Source organism: Phascolarctos cinereus, unplaced genomic scaffold (genome assembly GCF_003287225.1).
Source record: "Phascolarctos cinereus isolate Bilbo 61053 unplaced genomic scaffold, phaCin_HiC Scaffold_1;HRSCAF=81, whole genome shotgun sequence".
Classification (NCBI taxonomy): Eukaryota; Metazoa; Chordata; class Mammalia; order Diprotodontia; family Phascolarctidae; genus Phascolarctos; species Phascolarctos cinereus.
Window position 1 is genome coordinate 260,883,893 of NW_027555514.1, and position 16,852 is coordinate 260,900,744.

Below are 16,852 nucleotides of genomic sequence, written 5' to 3' on the forward strand. Positions count from 1 at the left end.
ACAGCACTGTATAAATTCTACTTATCTATCTATCCATCTATCCTATCTACTTATCTATCTGTCTATCTATCCATCTATTTATCCATCCATCCATCCTACCTACTTTATGCCTGTCTATCCTATCTATTTTATCTGTCTGTGTCTATCCTATCTACTTATCCATCTATCTGTCTATCTATCTATCTATCTATCTATCTATCTCCCTACCTGTGTTTGGTGGTGGAGGGGGAGTAGGTGACTAGATGTGTGATTCCATTGCCTAGAGAATCCCATCCTTCTACCAAGGAAGATCAGTGACTAGACTACAAAGTATAGTCTTAAAGAGCTGCCTAAGGTACTAAGCAGTCCAATGACTTGCCCATTTCTGCATCAATACTAAGTACCAGGGTAGAACCAAATATTCTTGATTCCAAGACCAGCCTCCATCCATTGTGTCAGTACTGTTACTCTTGTTATTTCTTTCAGCTCTTCCTCAGGCTGGAGCTAAAAAAAAATTTTATGTCTCAGCTCTGGACACTTTCTTTGGCTGTCCCCCATATCGCGAATGCTCTCCCTTCCCTCCCCTAACTACTGACCTCTCTGGTTTCCTTTAAATCCCACTTCCTAACATCCCACCTTCTACAGGAAGCCTTCCCCAAACCCTCTTAATTCCAATGCCTTCCCTTTTTAAATTATTTCCTATGTACCCTGCACTTGGCTTGCTTTGTGTATGTTTGTTTGCTTGTTTTCTTCCCCATTAGACTGTAAGCTCCTTGAGGGCAGGGACTGTCTTTTGCTTCTTTTTGTATCCCTAGCACTTAGCACAGCTCCTGGCACGAAGTAGGCCTTTAACAAATATGTATTTGTTGATTGATTGGTTGATATTGGTTAGCAACATGTCTTGATTAGCTGGGTGACACAATGGATACAAGGTTGGACTTGGGAGTCAGGAAAATCTGAGTTCAAATCTTGCCTCAGACACTGACTAGCTATGTAACTCCAGGCAGTTCATTTAACTTCTTTATGCCTCTGTTTCCTTATCTGTAAAATGAGAATGATCATAGCATCTATCTCATTGGATGGCTGTGAGTATAAAAATGAGATAATATACATAAGGTACTTTGCAAATATTAAAATGCTATGTAAATGTTAGTTTTAATAACTGGCTGTGTGGCCAAGGATAAATAACTTAATTTCTCTCAGTTCCCTCTCCTCTAAAATGGGCATAAAATAACACCTCATAAAGGTGGTTGTAAGGACCAAATGAGATTTTTATATATATATATATATATATAATATATATATATATAATATATATATATATATATATATATATAATGTGTGTGTGTATGTGTGTGTGTATATGTGTGTGTATGTATATATGTGTGTGTATGTGTGTGTGTATATGTGTGTGTATGTATATATGTGTGTGTGTATATGTGTGTGTATGTATATATGTGTGTGTATGTGTGTGTGTATATGTGTGTGTATGTATATATGTGTGTGTATGTGTGTGTGTATATGTGTGTGTATGTATATATGTGTGTGTGTATATATATATACATATATGTGTGTATATATATATGTGTGTATGTGTGTGTATATATATATATATATATATATAGTGCTTTTCAAACCACAGAATGCTTCAAACCATACAAATATTTGCTATCATTATCTCCTCTCTCATTCTCTCTTCTCCTCCCAACAGAGATAATTTCCAGGGAATTACCTTTCCTAATTAAAACTTACCTGTCCTGCATTCCATTGCTGAGGTTGGAAAGCATTTTGATTAATTAATTCAACCTAAGGCAGGAATGACTGATAAGGGTTTCTTTTAGATCCCCTTCAGGGTTGCTTGCATATAAATAAGGGACTTTTGGAGACCAGGCCTTAACCCTAAGGGATGTATCTAATAACAGAATAGCAAGAATTTCTACCAGGCCATCAAGGGGCTTTTGGTTGGGAAGGGAGGGAGGAAGATTCCGAGGATTTTTCTGGACTCTTCTTATCCCACATCACAGGCAACTTGGGCAGGGAATTACAGGTCAATGGCTTAATGCTTTATGATGTTAATTTTTTACAGAAGGAGTTCAGATGTCTTGGCTCCTTCCTTTTGCTTGCATGAGAGCAAGAGGCCGGTGTATTGCTTAAACTGCTTGGAGCCACAGAATGCAATAATATTATGGTGTCATGACCTGCTCTCATTTCTTCTGTTTTCTTTCCTTCCTGTAACTAAAAGAGAGGAAGTGTAGGGTAGCAGATAGAGCATTGGCCTGGGAGTCAGGAACTCTGCCATCTAGAGACTAGGCAAATTGCTAGGTGATAAAGACACAAACACGGAGAATGCAAAGACTTTGGCCTCAAGGACTTTAAAGTCTATCAGGATGACAATATGACTATATATAAATATGCACATGCATAAAAATTTGTATGTTTGTGTATGTGGGTGCACAATGCATGTACAGTGTGTTTGTATTGTCTATCCACATGTGTGTATATATACATGCATGTACACAGCCTATACACACATGTGCATGTAGGGATATGTACACATATGTAGATGTAGACATGCATATATAAATATGTACATACACAAATGTATACTCTGATACATATTGTAGTATAGTCATTTTCAGTCATATGACCCCTTTGGGGATTTTCTTGGCAAAGATACTGGAGTGGTTTGCCATTTCCTTCTCCAGCTCATTTTATAGATGAGGGAACTGAGGCAAACAGGGTGAAGTGACTTGCCCAGGGTCACACAGCCAGAAGTATCTGAAGCCAGATTTGGACTCAGGAAATTAAGTCTTCCTGATTCCAGGCCCACCACTTTATTCATTGCAGTGTGTGTGTGTGTGTGTGTGTGTGTGTGTGTGTGTATGTGTGTGTCTTACATGTGTAGGTAAATACATATAGGTGTGTGTTTGCATGTGTAACAAATGTGTATTTGTATGCATACATATACACATGTGCACATTCACAGGCTTATATGTACACACATGTGTATGTGTTTGTATATGTGTATATGCATCTCATGTGTAGGTATATACATATATCAAGAGGTATGTATATATGCACATATATACACATGTGTGTGTCATTTATGTATATACATATATACAAAAGATGTATGTATACACACACACACACACACATATATCTTGTTTCCTTTAATAGAATGTAAGCTTCTTGAGGGCAAGAATTGTTTCACTCTGGTCTTTCTATTTCTAATGCAGTACTCAGTACACAGTAGATGCTTAATAAATGCTTTTTGAATGATTTACGTACACACAGAAATTAAAACAAAATCTGTAAAAAGCAAGTACGGAACAGTTTTTGTTGGGAGGGAAGACAAGGATGCAATCTAGCAAGGCCTCGTGTAAGAGGTGACAGTCTAGCCAAGCTTTGAAAGGAGTTAATCATTCTGTGCACCAAAAATGAGGAAGGACTGAATTCCAGGCATGAGGCACGTAGGCTCCCAACCAGTCATTAATGGAGTACCAATGGTGTCCCTCTGCTCATGCCGTTTTAGCATCTGATCTCAGAATGGAATAACAACATTGACGTCATTTGGAGTTGGAAAATAAGCCAAAGGCTTTCACAGTCCATAAGAAAGTTGGTCTATTTCTCTTCATAATTTACTTAATTGAGAATCATTTACTTACAGGAAAAAGGACAATGCAGCAGAAAGAACACTAGATTTGGCTCAGAAGACCTCACTTCAAAGCCTGGACCTTTCACTCTCTACCTCGGTGACCTTGGGCAAGTCACCTAATTTCTCTGTGCCTCAGTTTCCTTGCCTGTATAAATGACAGGGTTCATCTAACAACCTCAAAAAGAACCTTCCTGCTTCAAGTCAATAGGCCTGTGATTTTTTTATCTTCTTCATTTTCTTCTTTCTTCAAAGAGAAGGTAAAGGGGGAAAGATTTCAGTATTGTCTGATGGAGGTTTTTCCTACTAATCTGCTTGTGAATTCCAAATACCTAAGAGGAGCTCTCTGAATCATTATCCGATGACATCCAGCTAATAAGCATTCAGAGTAACCCAGATTTCTCAGAGGCAAAATGGGTAAGTATTTTTTTCCTGTTTCAAATTATAGGTAAAATATTTGCATTCTGATATTAACATTTATTGATTTTTGAATTTGGATTGAATTCAGATGAATAACTCTTGTAATAATTCCCAAATCTGGAGAGAAACTCTGTATTCCTAAATAATAAATCGTGTTATTATCACATCTGTTCCCATTTTCTATAGGTTTAAAAATTCTGTAATTACACAGAAGCCAAAGAGAAATGCCTATCCATCATTATCTCTCTCAGATTCTGGCCCAGCTTCTGACTTCCATCTAGATTTCAAAATGAAAAAGCTTATCCTGAATAAATAAGGATTCCACTAATTTGAAGTGATTAAAATGAAATGTAAGTCACAGATTTCATTTGTGTATGGAAATAAAGCAAAGCTTAATCTTTGCAAGGCTGCCCTCAAGTCAGCTTTTGGACTACACTATTTTAACTACAGGAGTCACGACCTCCACACTCACATTGCTCCATCATTGATTTGGGTCATTCACTAGTAGGAGGAAAATTGCTGATTTTCTGGGTGGTTTTCCTTTTCTATAAAGAGACGATGGTTTTTTTTTCCTTTTCTTTCTTTGTTTCTTTCCTTCTTTCTCCCTCCCTCTTTCCTTGCTCCTTCCTTCCTTTCCTACTTTCTGCCCTCCTCCCCTTTTTTTCTTTCTTTCTGTTTTTTCTTCCTTCCTTCCCTTCCTTCTTCTAAGGTCAGGTGGGTAGTAAGTCCCTTCCATTCTCATTGCCTCAGTTTCCTCATCTGTAAAATGAAAGGAAGTTGATTTTAATTACCTTTAAGTTAAATTGATTTGTCTAAGAGCAGGTGGGTAGTAAGTCCCTTCCTTTCTCATTGCCTCAGTTTCCTCATCTGTAAAATGAAGGAAAATTGGTTTTAATTACCTCTAAGTTTCCTTCTGACTCTAAATCTACAATCTTCTGCTCCTAAATTGGAGGGCTAGAATTTGAACCCAGATCTTAAGAAACTAAAGTTCATGTTCTTTATATTGTACTACAGTGTCACTTTGGTGTGTTTCTCAGCCTAAACCTTTCTTAACCTATCATTGATAAATAATTGTGCGTATGTGTGTGTATATGCACAGAGATATAGACATAGAGATGTAGCTATATAATTTGCTTTTATTTCTATTTATTCGGACAGATCTGGTATTAATTCAGTTAAGGTATTAAGCCTATTATCAAGGTATTGCAAATGTGCTGGCACAGTAATCTCCCTTAATGCTGATGATTATAGCTTTTCAGCAACCAAAGAGTTTGAGACCAGGACACCTAAGTCTGAACCTTGGCTCTGCTACTAACTACCTGAACAGCCTTGGACAAGTTACTTCAGCCTTTGGGCCTCGATTTCCCCATCTGTAAAAGAAGAGGTAGGGCCAAGTGATTCAAAGGTCCCTTATAACTCTAAAACTATGATCCTTTGGCCCTTTGCACTCTTAAAGAAGGAAGTAAGAAAGCATAAAGTGAGTAGAAGAGGAAAAAAATAAAGTATGGGGGAGAGCAGGGAGATCAGTGGAAGATATTTCAAATCCCTTTTCTGATTGCACATTGTCAGATGTCAAGTCAGAAGTGTGAATTCCAGAAACACGTTCAAATGAACAAAACAAAGGAACACACATCCCTCAGGTATCGCCATGAAAACTCATGACTCCAGAAGTCACTGCTGGCTGGCCCAGCTGACATCCCAGAATGCCCTCCCTCTGCTCTACCTCCATCAGGGTCTAGGAGCCTTACACCTAGAATGATCTATCCAGACTTCCCAGGTACCCTCGAAATTGAACTTGACAGCAGTGGTAACAGGGCATTGAAGGTGCCATAGGGGCTTGGCTATCTAGCAAAGTGGATTACACAAAGAACAGAGACTGCACAATTGTGGTGAAACCCAGTTTTTGTTATATTGTCAAATACTTTTATGTAAGAAATTCAGTCTCTGCCCTCAAGCTCCTTACATAAATTGCTAGGTCTACCTCATCTCCTTATTGGATTGTAAAGGACTGGAGGATGAGATATGCTACTCATCTTTCGGTCCCCTTTATTATTCTAATCACAATCCCTGTGACTTTTTAGACCAGAATACCCTTTCCTCTCTTCTCCTCCAAATATGCCAACTCCCTCTATTAAAAGGTAATTTCTTTGAGGGCGAAGATTGCTTCTCTTTTGTATTTGCATCTTCAGTGCTTGGAGCAGGGCCAGGCACATGCTTTTTTCCCCCCTGAATTCATTCTATAATGGGGGGTCAGATACAAACATCATCAATTTGTTAAGATCATCTCACCTACAAGGAAGGTCCAAGGACTCTGCTTCCAGGAGTCAACCATGTTAAAGCTCATGTATCCATTTACATTGGTAAGCTTAATTGTCGTTGTTGTTTTTGTTCTCAAAGAAGACCATGACATCAAGGAGGTGATGCCATGACTTGTAAGTGAATTTGGTTTAAGTGAGGGAGGGCTGTGCAAAGTCACCAGCCTCACTTTCTCCTCTGGAGCCATCTGGGTCTAGTGGTGAGACATAGATCAGGACAACTGAAGATGACCCAGGATGCAGTGGGAGGCCTTGGCCTGGAGACCTGGTAAGCTTAATAAAGTTGTTGTTAAGTCATCTTTCACATGTATCTGACTTAGCATGGCCCCATTTGGACATTTTTGTCACAGAGATACTGGATTGATTTGCCATTTCTTTCTCTGGCTCATTTTACAAATGATGAAACTGAGGTAAACAGTGTTAAGTGACTTGCCCAGGGTCGCATAGCTAATAGGTGTCTGAGGTCAGATTTAAACTCATGAAAATGAGTCTTTCTGGCTCTAAGCCTGGCACTCTATCCACTGTGCCACCTAGTTGACCCAAAGCAAGCTATATATAAGATAAATAGGAAATAATTAATAGAAAGCACTGAAATTAAGAGGGGTCAGGGAAGACTTACAGTAGAAGATGGGATTTTAGATGAGCCTTAAATGAAGCTACAGAAATCAGTAGAGAGTGTTCCAGACATGGGGGACAGTCAGAAAAAATGCCCCAAGCTGAGAGATGGAGTGTCTTGTTGGTAGAACATCTAGGAAGCCAATGTCACTGAAATGAAGAATACATGACACATTAGTCTGATGTGGGGGAGTCATTTTTTTTTACTTTCATTAGATTCAACTGGCAAGTATGTGACTCTGTCTGTATAGCTAAGTATATTCCTTGAATAACTGTATATATTCAGCCTAATCACTATTCACTTCTGCAAGGCTTGTCTCTTCCACAGCAGATGCTTTTAATCAGTTAATCAAATATTTACTGAACACATATGATGTGCAAGGCATTACGCTAGGCAGTGTAGAGGATATGAAGAATTCTTAAAGATTTGGGATAGCTGAGGGGAGAAGGGAAGGCATTCTGGGCAGAGGAAATGACATAGGATGAAGAATGTGTGTCTTAAAATACAAGACATATTTAAGGAAAATAAGGCAAGGAATATTATCGGGAGCAGAGAGCTTCAAAAATCTTGGAGATACAGCTAGAAAAGGTGGATCACAAATCTAGAACCTAGAAGAACCCTCAGAGGCCATCAAAAATCTAACATCCTCATTTCAGAGTTAAGGAAACTGAGGTCCAAGGTTATGATGTCATACCCAAGGCACAGGGGAAAGAACACTCACTCTGGAGTTAGGATGAGGGTTTGAATCCTGATCCCTGATACTTTTTATCTGTGTGACCTTGGGAAAGTCATTTACCTTCCCTAGACCAGTGGTATCAAACTCAAATAGAAAGGGGGATATCAAACTATACAGAAAGATCCCTGTGGGTCACATTGATTTAGAAAGCCACATGTTGATTTTACTTATATTTTATTGTACCTTTATTTATTTTGTTAAATATTTCCCAATTACATTTTAATCTGGCTCAGGCTGCACTCAGAAGTGTTATGAACCACACGTTGCCTGTGGGCCACCTTTGTCCTATATCTCAGTTTCCTCATCTGTAAATGGAAGAAGGTGAACTAGGCCTCTAAAATCCCCTCATCTCTAGATCTAGAATTCTACAATCATTTTAATCAAAGTGTCACAGGTGGGATATGAATTCAGGCCCTTTGACTAGGCGCATCTAGGTGGTGCCTCAGGACACAGAGTGCCAGGCCTGGAGTCAGGTAAATTCATCTTCCTGAGTTTAAATCCAGCCTCAGACACTTACCAAATGGGTGACCCTGGGCAAGTCATTTAACCCTGTTTGCCTCAGTTTCCTCATTTCTAAGGCGAGCTGGAGAAGAAAATGACAAACTACTCCAGCATCTTTGCCAAGAAAACCCCAAATGGGGTCACGAAGTCGGACATTACAGAAACAACTGAACAACAATGCTCTTAAATACTGTTTTCCTCATCTGTAAAATGGAACTGCAGAAGAAAATGGCAAATCACCCCAGCATCTTTGCCAAGAGAACCGCAAATGGGGTCACAAAAAGTCAGATACAACTAAAAACAACTGAACAACAACCTTAGACTCCAGAACCAGTACTCTTTCTACTACACACTAAGGAAACCAGTTTGCGTAGGGCCATGAAGGCAAAACTAAGAAATCTGTTTTTTTTTTCCTTTAGGCAATAGGCAGCCATTGAAGATTTCTGAGCAGGCTCACAGCATGGCCATGTCGTTCTTCTGGGAATATTAGTCTGGTGATTATTGAGGTCAATAATCCAGTTAGGAGATTAACTCTTATGATTATAGTGAACCAGAAGGAGAAAAATGGATACCCGAGACAATAGAATAATGGCAGGGTTTTATCACTGATAGGATATAGGGAGGGGGAATGAGAAGGAGAGGCAAGAATCGAAGATGTAAGGTTTCAAGCTGGGATAATAGTGGTGTAATTATCCCCTTCCTTTCCTGAATCTTCAGTCTCTCTCTCTCTCCCCACACTGATCCCTTCCTCTCTGCCTTCCAATGTGTTCAGGCTTGAATGGATACAAATGTTTAGAAAAGGTAAAAAAAAAAGAAAGTGTATATCCTCAAAATGTCTTGAGGTAAACCATAGCTGAAATAAGAGTCTGTTTGCCAGCCAAAGCTCCATTTGTATTCACGCTGCGGTTTCAGCATTCGTCCAAACATAACAGATGTTGGGGTAAATTGGTCTGCTGTGCTATCTTTTCTTTCTTTTGTATATTTTTTTTTGCTTGGTTTTGCTAAAACAGAATCCTCTTCAATTATCCTTTATCTGAAGCATTTAATAAACACCTACATTGATGATATACCATAGGTAGGACTTGTTGAAGTTAATTCAAAAAGCTGGAAGCCCAGTTTTCAAGTACTTATGGGAAAAGCAGCATGGACAGAGTCATGTAAATTATGGTGCTTAGTAAAATGAATAATAAGCTACAATAGGAATGAATGCCAGAGCAGGAGTGAGGATCTGCTTAGCATCAAGTTTCCAGAATTCACACAAAACAGTGCTGTCTTGGAGAAATGACCGATTTAACAAAATAAGTTACTTTTGTCTTTGCACAGGGCACAATCACAAGATTTTTTACTAAAAGTAAACAAGGCAAATGAACCTAAAATATCTCTGTGTGACAATGGGCCATAGCAGCAGAGTCATACAGTGATAAGAGTACTGGAGTTTGGAGTCAATACAAGACCTGAGTCTTGAGCGAATAACTTGATCTCTCTTAAGGTCAAGATCATCACCTGTGAAATGGGGATGCTAATATTCACAATGCCTGCCTCCCAGAGTTATTCTAGCAGGAACATGTGTGAAACTCAAGTTAAATAAGAAATACTCTTTGATATCAGGAGAATGCAAACTCCCAGAGGGCAGAGACTATTATTTCTTTTGTCTGTGTATCTCTAGAACTTACTACATTGCTCTGCATGTATGTGAGTTCAAGAAGGATCTGTGATTTCATCAATATGAGGGATTGCCTGTAGGAAAAGTCTCCCTGTTCCTCTCTGCCTCCTGGCTGCCCTGGTTTCACATCTAAAATCTCACCTTCCATAGGAAGCCTTTATACGGCCACTGTAATTTGAGCATCTTCACTCTACTATTACGCATTAATTATCTTCAACTTATTTAATATGGTATGTGCACAGAGACAGAGAGGGAAAGAGGCAGAGATAGAGAGAGAAAGAGACAGACAGACAGACAGAGAAATAAAGAGAGAAGAGAAGAAATGGATAGAGACAGAGAGAGAGAGAAATGAAGAGAGAAGAGACAGAGGTAGAGGGAAAGAGGGAGAGAGAGAGAGAAATGAAAAGAGAAGAGGGAGAAGGAGGGGGAAAGAGACAGAGAGAGATAGAGAGAAGAAAAGAAAAGGATAGTGAGACAGAGAGAGAGAAAGAAAAAATGAAGAGAGAAGAGACAAAGGGAGAGGGAGGGAGGGAGGGAAAGAGGGAGAGACAGAGAGATAGAGATATTACTTGCACAGTTATTTGCATATTGTCTCCTCCATTAAACTGTGAGTTCCTTGAGAGCAGGGACTCTGTGTGTGCGTGTGTGTGTGTGTGTGTGTGTGTGTATGTGTGTTTCCTTTCTTCCCATATACCTTGCATATCATAGGTGCTTAATAAATGCTTGTTGACTTGAGTTGGAGAGATACCAAGCAAAGCTTCATGGAAGAAAACTTACATGAAATAAGTCTTAAAATATGAGAAGAATTACAACAAATTGAAACCTATTCTTATGACTTAATAAATAATTCTTAGGAATTGCTTGAGGAACATAAAGCATAAGTGATTTGCCCAGAGTCACAGTTAGGATTATAGAATTAGAACAGAAAGGAACCCTAGTCTACAGATCATCTAATCGGCCTCCCTCTTTTGACAGAGAAGGAAACTGAAGCCCAAAGAGGGTAAGTCATTTGCCCAAGGTCTCAAAACTTGTAAATGGCCAAGTTTGAACCCCAGGTCTTCTGACTCCAAGGACCGCACACTTCCCACTGAGCTCCATCACCTCTTCTGAAAGCTCATGAGGCAGGATTTTCTTTCTGTCTGGAAGCTCAGGACTGTACCCACTACACCTCAATGATACTTGTAAAATAAACACTTGTTAAATTGAGTCAAAAATTATTATTACCATCAACAAATATTGACTGAGAAATCTAATGTGTTTAGAGTACTATTCCAGGCTCAGGCTAATGTATGGGAGGCACTTTGTCAGTTGTAAAGTGCTGGATAATTGGCAATGATAATACAGAAAAGGAGAAAAAGGAGGAGATGCATGATGAGGGTGATGATGGTGACCATAATTCCCTATGTTAGGGAATGAGAAGAGAACAAAAGGGAAATCATTCCAGTCTAGATTTGGGGGTAGAGTTGTACATCAGTTTAAAAAATGGTGTATACGTGTCTGTTGCCACTACACACACACATGCACACACACGCACGCACACACACACACACACACTAAATGTCCAGAGGAATCAGACAAAAATAAGACTTCTCGTGAGCCAAGGCTTCGAAATCCTGATTTCTCACCTCCTTATAAAGCACTACTAAATACCCCAAATGCATGCATAAAGACCAATGAACTAATTAAGCACTTAACAGCTTCTAAATCCTGGGCAGCAAGAAGGGAAGGGTTGTTGCAGAAGACACAGATATGCAAGACACAACCCAAATTAAAACAAGCTTTTGGAAAGGCAGCTAGCTGTAGAGCGCTAGACCGAGAGTCACTAAAATATGGGTTTAATGACTACTTTTGCCACTTATCAGCCATGTGGCCCTGTAGGGGTCACTAATTGTCTCTTAGTTGCCTCTCCTATGAAATGAGATGATAATGATGCCATTGATGTTTGCCTTAGAGGGTTGATGTGTAGTACAAATAAGATAATATTTTGCCAACAAAAAAGTATTTGGCAAACTTTAAAGTACCATATAAATGTCATTGATATTATTCTGAACTATGGTTTCCTCCTCTGTAAAATGGGGATAATAATATCTACAACAGTCATTTATTCATTCAACAAATATTTATTGCCTTGCAGGATTATTATGTAGTTCTAATGAGATAATATATGTATAGCGAGAGCCATCTTGTGGAATGGAGCAGCTAGGTGGCACAGTGAACGGCCCTGGAGTCAGAAGGACCAGTGTTGAAATCCAGCCTCAGACATTTATTAGCTGTATGACCCTGGGCAAGTCACTTAGCCTTGTTGGCCTCAGTTTACTTATTTATAAAATGAGCTGGAGAAGGAAATGGCAAACTACTCCAGTATTTTTGCCAAGAAAAAATGGGGTTCATGGAGAGTCAGACAGAACTGAAAGACTGAACAGCAACAAAAATAAAATCCCACAGATATAGATAATTAGGGTCAGTTAGGTGGCTCAGTGGATACAGCATGGGGCCTGGAGTCAGGGAGTCCTGAGTTCAAATCCAGACTCAGATACTTACTAGTTGTGTGAGTATAGGCAAATCACTTAACCCCTATTTGCCTCAGTTTCCTCATCTGTAAAATGGGGATAATAATAGCAACTACCTCCCAGGGCTGTTATGAGGATCAAAGGAAGTAATAAAGTACTTACTACAGTACCTGCTAAATAGTAAGCACTATTTACATGGTAGCTATTATTATTAGTTAATTAATTAGTTAGTTAGTTTCTCCAATTTCTCATTGCTCCAAAGGAGCTGTTGGCATTGGTAAGAGGGATTTTCCTCTTAAGATGTTCTCTCAACTAGTGAAATCAGAGGTCCAATTCCATTGCATCCCATTATAAGTAATATAAATGGCAAAACCATTAAAAGCACGAATCGCATTACCAGGTGAGGAATGAGATTAATACAATACTGATGCTGGCCTCCGAAGACTATGCTGAGAAATAATTACATAGGAAACTTTCAGGAAAATTCACACAATTCTTTACTAATCTAAATGAAAATATATGTCTGGGTCCTGTGTTTGGAATGAATGATGACTCTTATGGGAAAGAATAAGGAAATCTATGTTATTTCCCCAATTCTACAATGAACTAACTTGGTGCTTTTGCTTTCCCGTGATAAGGAGAGCATGAATTGTTCACCGTATAATTGACGGTGCCCTATTTGAGGTATTTAAATGGTTGGGCTCCTCAGCCCAGAATGATCAGTTTCAGAAATGATGTGATTTTGTTTAAGTACTTTGTCATTTTTCTTACCTGTGTTCACTGGCACTGTTTCAGTGTTTGCAAAACACCATTCTTGTGTCTGCAAAAGCCTAGTGAATCTGACATAAATAAGGCATTATGGAGTCCCTCTCCTCTATATTGCCTTGTCTCCATTTTAGTGAGAGCATAGGTTCTCAGGAAGGGACTTTGAACACCAACAAGGGAAAATCTTCCATTTTAAAGATGAGGAAAGTGAGGCCTGCACACAATTACTAAGTAGCAATTCTTAAATCTGACCCCCAAGATGTCTGGTTCCAAATCCAGGACTGGACCATCTCTATATTGTAGTATTGATAGAATGATGGGAACTAGGTTTAGAGGTAGAAGCATCGTATGGACCACGTCTTTGAAATCCTGATTTCTCACCTACTTATAAAGCATGACAAATAGGCCAAATCAGGGTCATTTAATCCAAGACTATTTTACAGATGAGGAAACTGAGACTAGACAGCATAAGTGATTTTTCTCAATGTTATAAAGGTGTAACTGGGAGAAGAAGATTTGAACCAGGGTTGCTTGGATCCCAATCCAGCATTCTTTCCAATATATGATGGGTAACTAGGACAGTGGGTTAGGAATAGAATGCTATAAGCATAATATAACGAGGCGTCAGCCAAGAATACAATAAAAAAAATCTTAATCCTGGTGGAAAAGATAAACAGGTGATAACTATGCAACTGAATTTAATTTAACAAAACTTATTAAGGGTTTACTATAGCTGGTGCAGTGGATAGAATGAAGTCAGTAATACTCATCTTCCTGAGTTCAAATCTGGCCTCAAACACTTACTAGCTTTGTGACCCTGGACAAGTCACTTCACCTTGTTTGCATCAGCTTCCTCATTTGCAAAATTAGCTGGAAAAGGAAGTGGCAAACCACTCCAGTATCTTTGCTTCATGACCCAAATGTGGTCATGAAGAGTAATGCAAGATTTTGTATCCAGGGATACAAAAACAAAAGGAAAAGATTGTCTCTGCTTTCAAAGAGTTTACCTTGCATAATATCATAATTATATAAATTCAGAATTCATTGAATGACTTAGATGTAAAGAGCAATCATTAATTTTTCAATATTGAATGAAGGGGCAGTCTTTGGTGAAGCAACCCAAGGATCTTTTCTGGATAAAGGAAGAGATGGAATGCTTAACAAATGTGTAGATAAGCATGATTCTGAGAGGGTCAGCTAACATCTTGGATGATATAGTCTATGAAAAATTATCTAGATGAATTGGTTCTAATTCTTACTTACAACATCACTAATGTGAAAATATGTTTAACAGGAATGTATGAGATAGCCTGTATCAGATTGCTCGCTGTCTTGTGAAGGGAGGTGGGAAGGGAGGGGAAGAAAAATTTAAAACTCAAAAGCTTATGGAAGTGATTGTTGATAATTCAAAATAAATTAATTTTTAAAATTATCTAGATGAGTTAGAATAACAGGCCAGATGTAGTATGGTGAGACATAATAGGGATAAATGTAAATTCTATACATGGTTTCAAATAATCAACTTCTTAAGTACAGATTTGAGAGGGAGAGGACTGGGAAGAGATAAGGCTAGATAGTAGTTCACCCCAAAATGGCCTGAGTGTTTTACATTATTGCAAATTCAATTGCCACGTGCCCTAAACCCACCCATCAAGGATTACCATGGGGCAATAAGGGCAGAACCTACGGGACTGGCCCAAGACCCCTTTAGTCTCCAATAGCCCCAGCCCATTCCCCATCCATCCAGATCCCACCAGGATATCCTGTACTCATCGTAAACATCTCTGGGCCTTTCTGTTGGCTCTGTAGCAGAACTCTAAGCATTACCAAGCCTTCCTATCTACCCTATATTTGAACTCTCCTATAAATGTTATCTCTCCCATTAAAAGTTGAGCTGTTTGAGAGCAGGGGCTGTCTCATTTTTCAATTTGTATTCCTGGTGTTTAACACAAAACTTGGTATATTACAAGTGTTTAGTAAATGGGTTTTTGGGTTTTGTTTTTTTTTGGCTAGGCAATGGGGTTAAGTGACTTGCCCAGGGTCACACAGCTAGTAAGTGTTATATGTCTGAGGCTGATTTGAACTCAGGTCCTTCTGAATCCAAGGCCAGTGCTCTATCCACTGCGAGTAAATGGTTTTTTGTTGTTGTTTTCCATTCCATTCCATGAGTCAATAGGGTGGTACTGTGGCAAAAAAAAAAAATAATAATAATTTAAAAGAAAAAACCTAATGTGACCCTAGACTGAGTAAAGAGAAATACAACATGCAAACTGAGGGAAGTGACATTGAGCCAATGTACCATTCCCATACATGCACGGATTATTACTATCAGTCCTAGGTGCCATAAAGAAGTGATCATCTCAGGGTGCAGAAGGAGAAATATTTTCTGAATATTAGCAATGCAGGAACTTGTTTTGCTTAACTATGTATATTTATTACAAGGCTCCCCAACCCCCTCTTAAGGAAGGGGGATTTGTTTTGTTTCAATGTGGGTGGGGCGGAAAGGAGAAAAATAGACTGTCGTTCATTGAAAAAAACACAATTAAAATAAAACAAAATAAAATGAAGAGACTGGACCACGTGGTTATCCATATCTATCCCTTCTGGCTCTAAACCTATGATCCTATGATCCTGTGAACTCATGACCATTTGTCAGCCATCTTGTAGGTATTCTTGCTTAGCTGGTAGTTAGATTACATGGTGTCAGAGGTCTTCTCAGTTCCGACATTGAGCCAAGCAGAAGAAACTAGACTATATTCAACATAACTATCCTTCAAATAATTCTACCCCAAACATCTTGCCATCTGAAATTCAGAGGTCTTGTGATTTAGTAAGAGAAATCAGGAGATAACTGGGATCAGAATAGAATTGCCAGTGTGTAAGGGGTGACTTTGGGGAAGCAGGGGTGGATAGAGCATCCTAGGAAATGTAGGCAATGTGAAAACAAAAGATATCAATAAGAACGTATCTTTTTAAAAGAATTGTCAAAGACAATCTGTTCCAGAATAGTGATGTCACACTTCACATGCTGTGTAGACTAGATAATCGCACATGGTCCTTTTTATACAAACATTCTGCACCTACAACCAGAGACAGGCAAATGTCTCCGTAATCAAGAAGGGGAAACAAGGGACTTCTGCAAGCTGAAGGCTGGTGAGTTTGACGTCAGTCCTTGGCAAAATTATAAGCCAGATTATTAAACAGATGGTATGTAAGCCCTGAGAAAGGGAAGTGGGACTTACTAGAAACCAGCATGCTTTCACTAAGAGCAAATCATATCAGACCAGCCTGATTTCCCTTTTTAACAAGGTTGCCCAGCCGATGAAACAAGGAAATGCTAAAGAGGTATTTATAGGATTTTAGGAAGGCATTTTACAAAGCCTTTCATGATACCTCTGTGGACAAGATGGAGAGATGTGAACAGTAAGATAATTCCAAAGAGTGAGTTTGTAGCTGCCTGACTGACCGTGATCAGTCTTCTTTTTTTTTCCCTTTTAGCAGGTATACGCCAGTACACATATACATGCCAGCAACCAGCTGATGCATAGCAGCAAGCTTCTTAAAAGACACACATCTCCTGGTATACTTACTAAATGCGTTTTCAGACAAAATGGAGCAGCAAGTGAGAAGCAATGTGTAGTTTAGAAAATGGAGTTACATGTGCTCACTCCTTTGACTCTGTTACAAAATTG

At 39.0% G+C, this 16,852-nt stretch overlaps 1 long non-coding RNA gene across 1 annotated transcript in view; it reads right to left on the reverse strand.

Annotated features, from left to right (window-relative positions):
* Positions 1–4,673: 4,673 nt before the first annotated feature.
* LOC144455772 (uncharacterized) overlaps positions 4,674–16,852 on the reverse strand; it is an 87,795-nt gene continuing 75,616 nt past the window's right edge. The window contains exons 2-3 of the long non-coding RNA XR_013484515.1: positions 6,989–7,134; positions 4,674–4,921 (exon numbers count right to left, since the gene is read on the reverse strand). This is a non-coding gene — a long non-coding RNA (uncharacterized LOC144455772). The remainder of the gene's footprint in view (positions 4,922–6,988; positions 7,135–16,852) is intronic.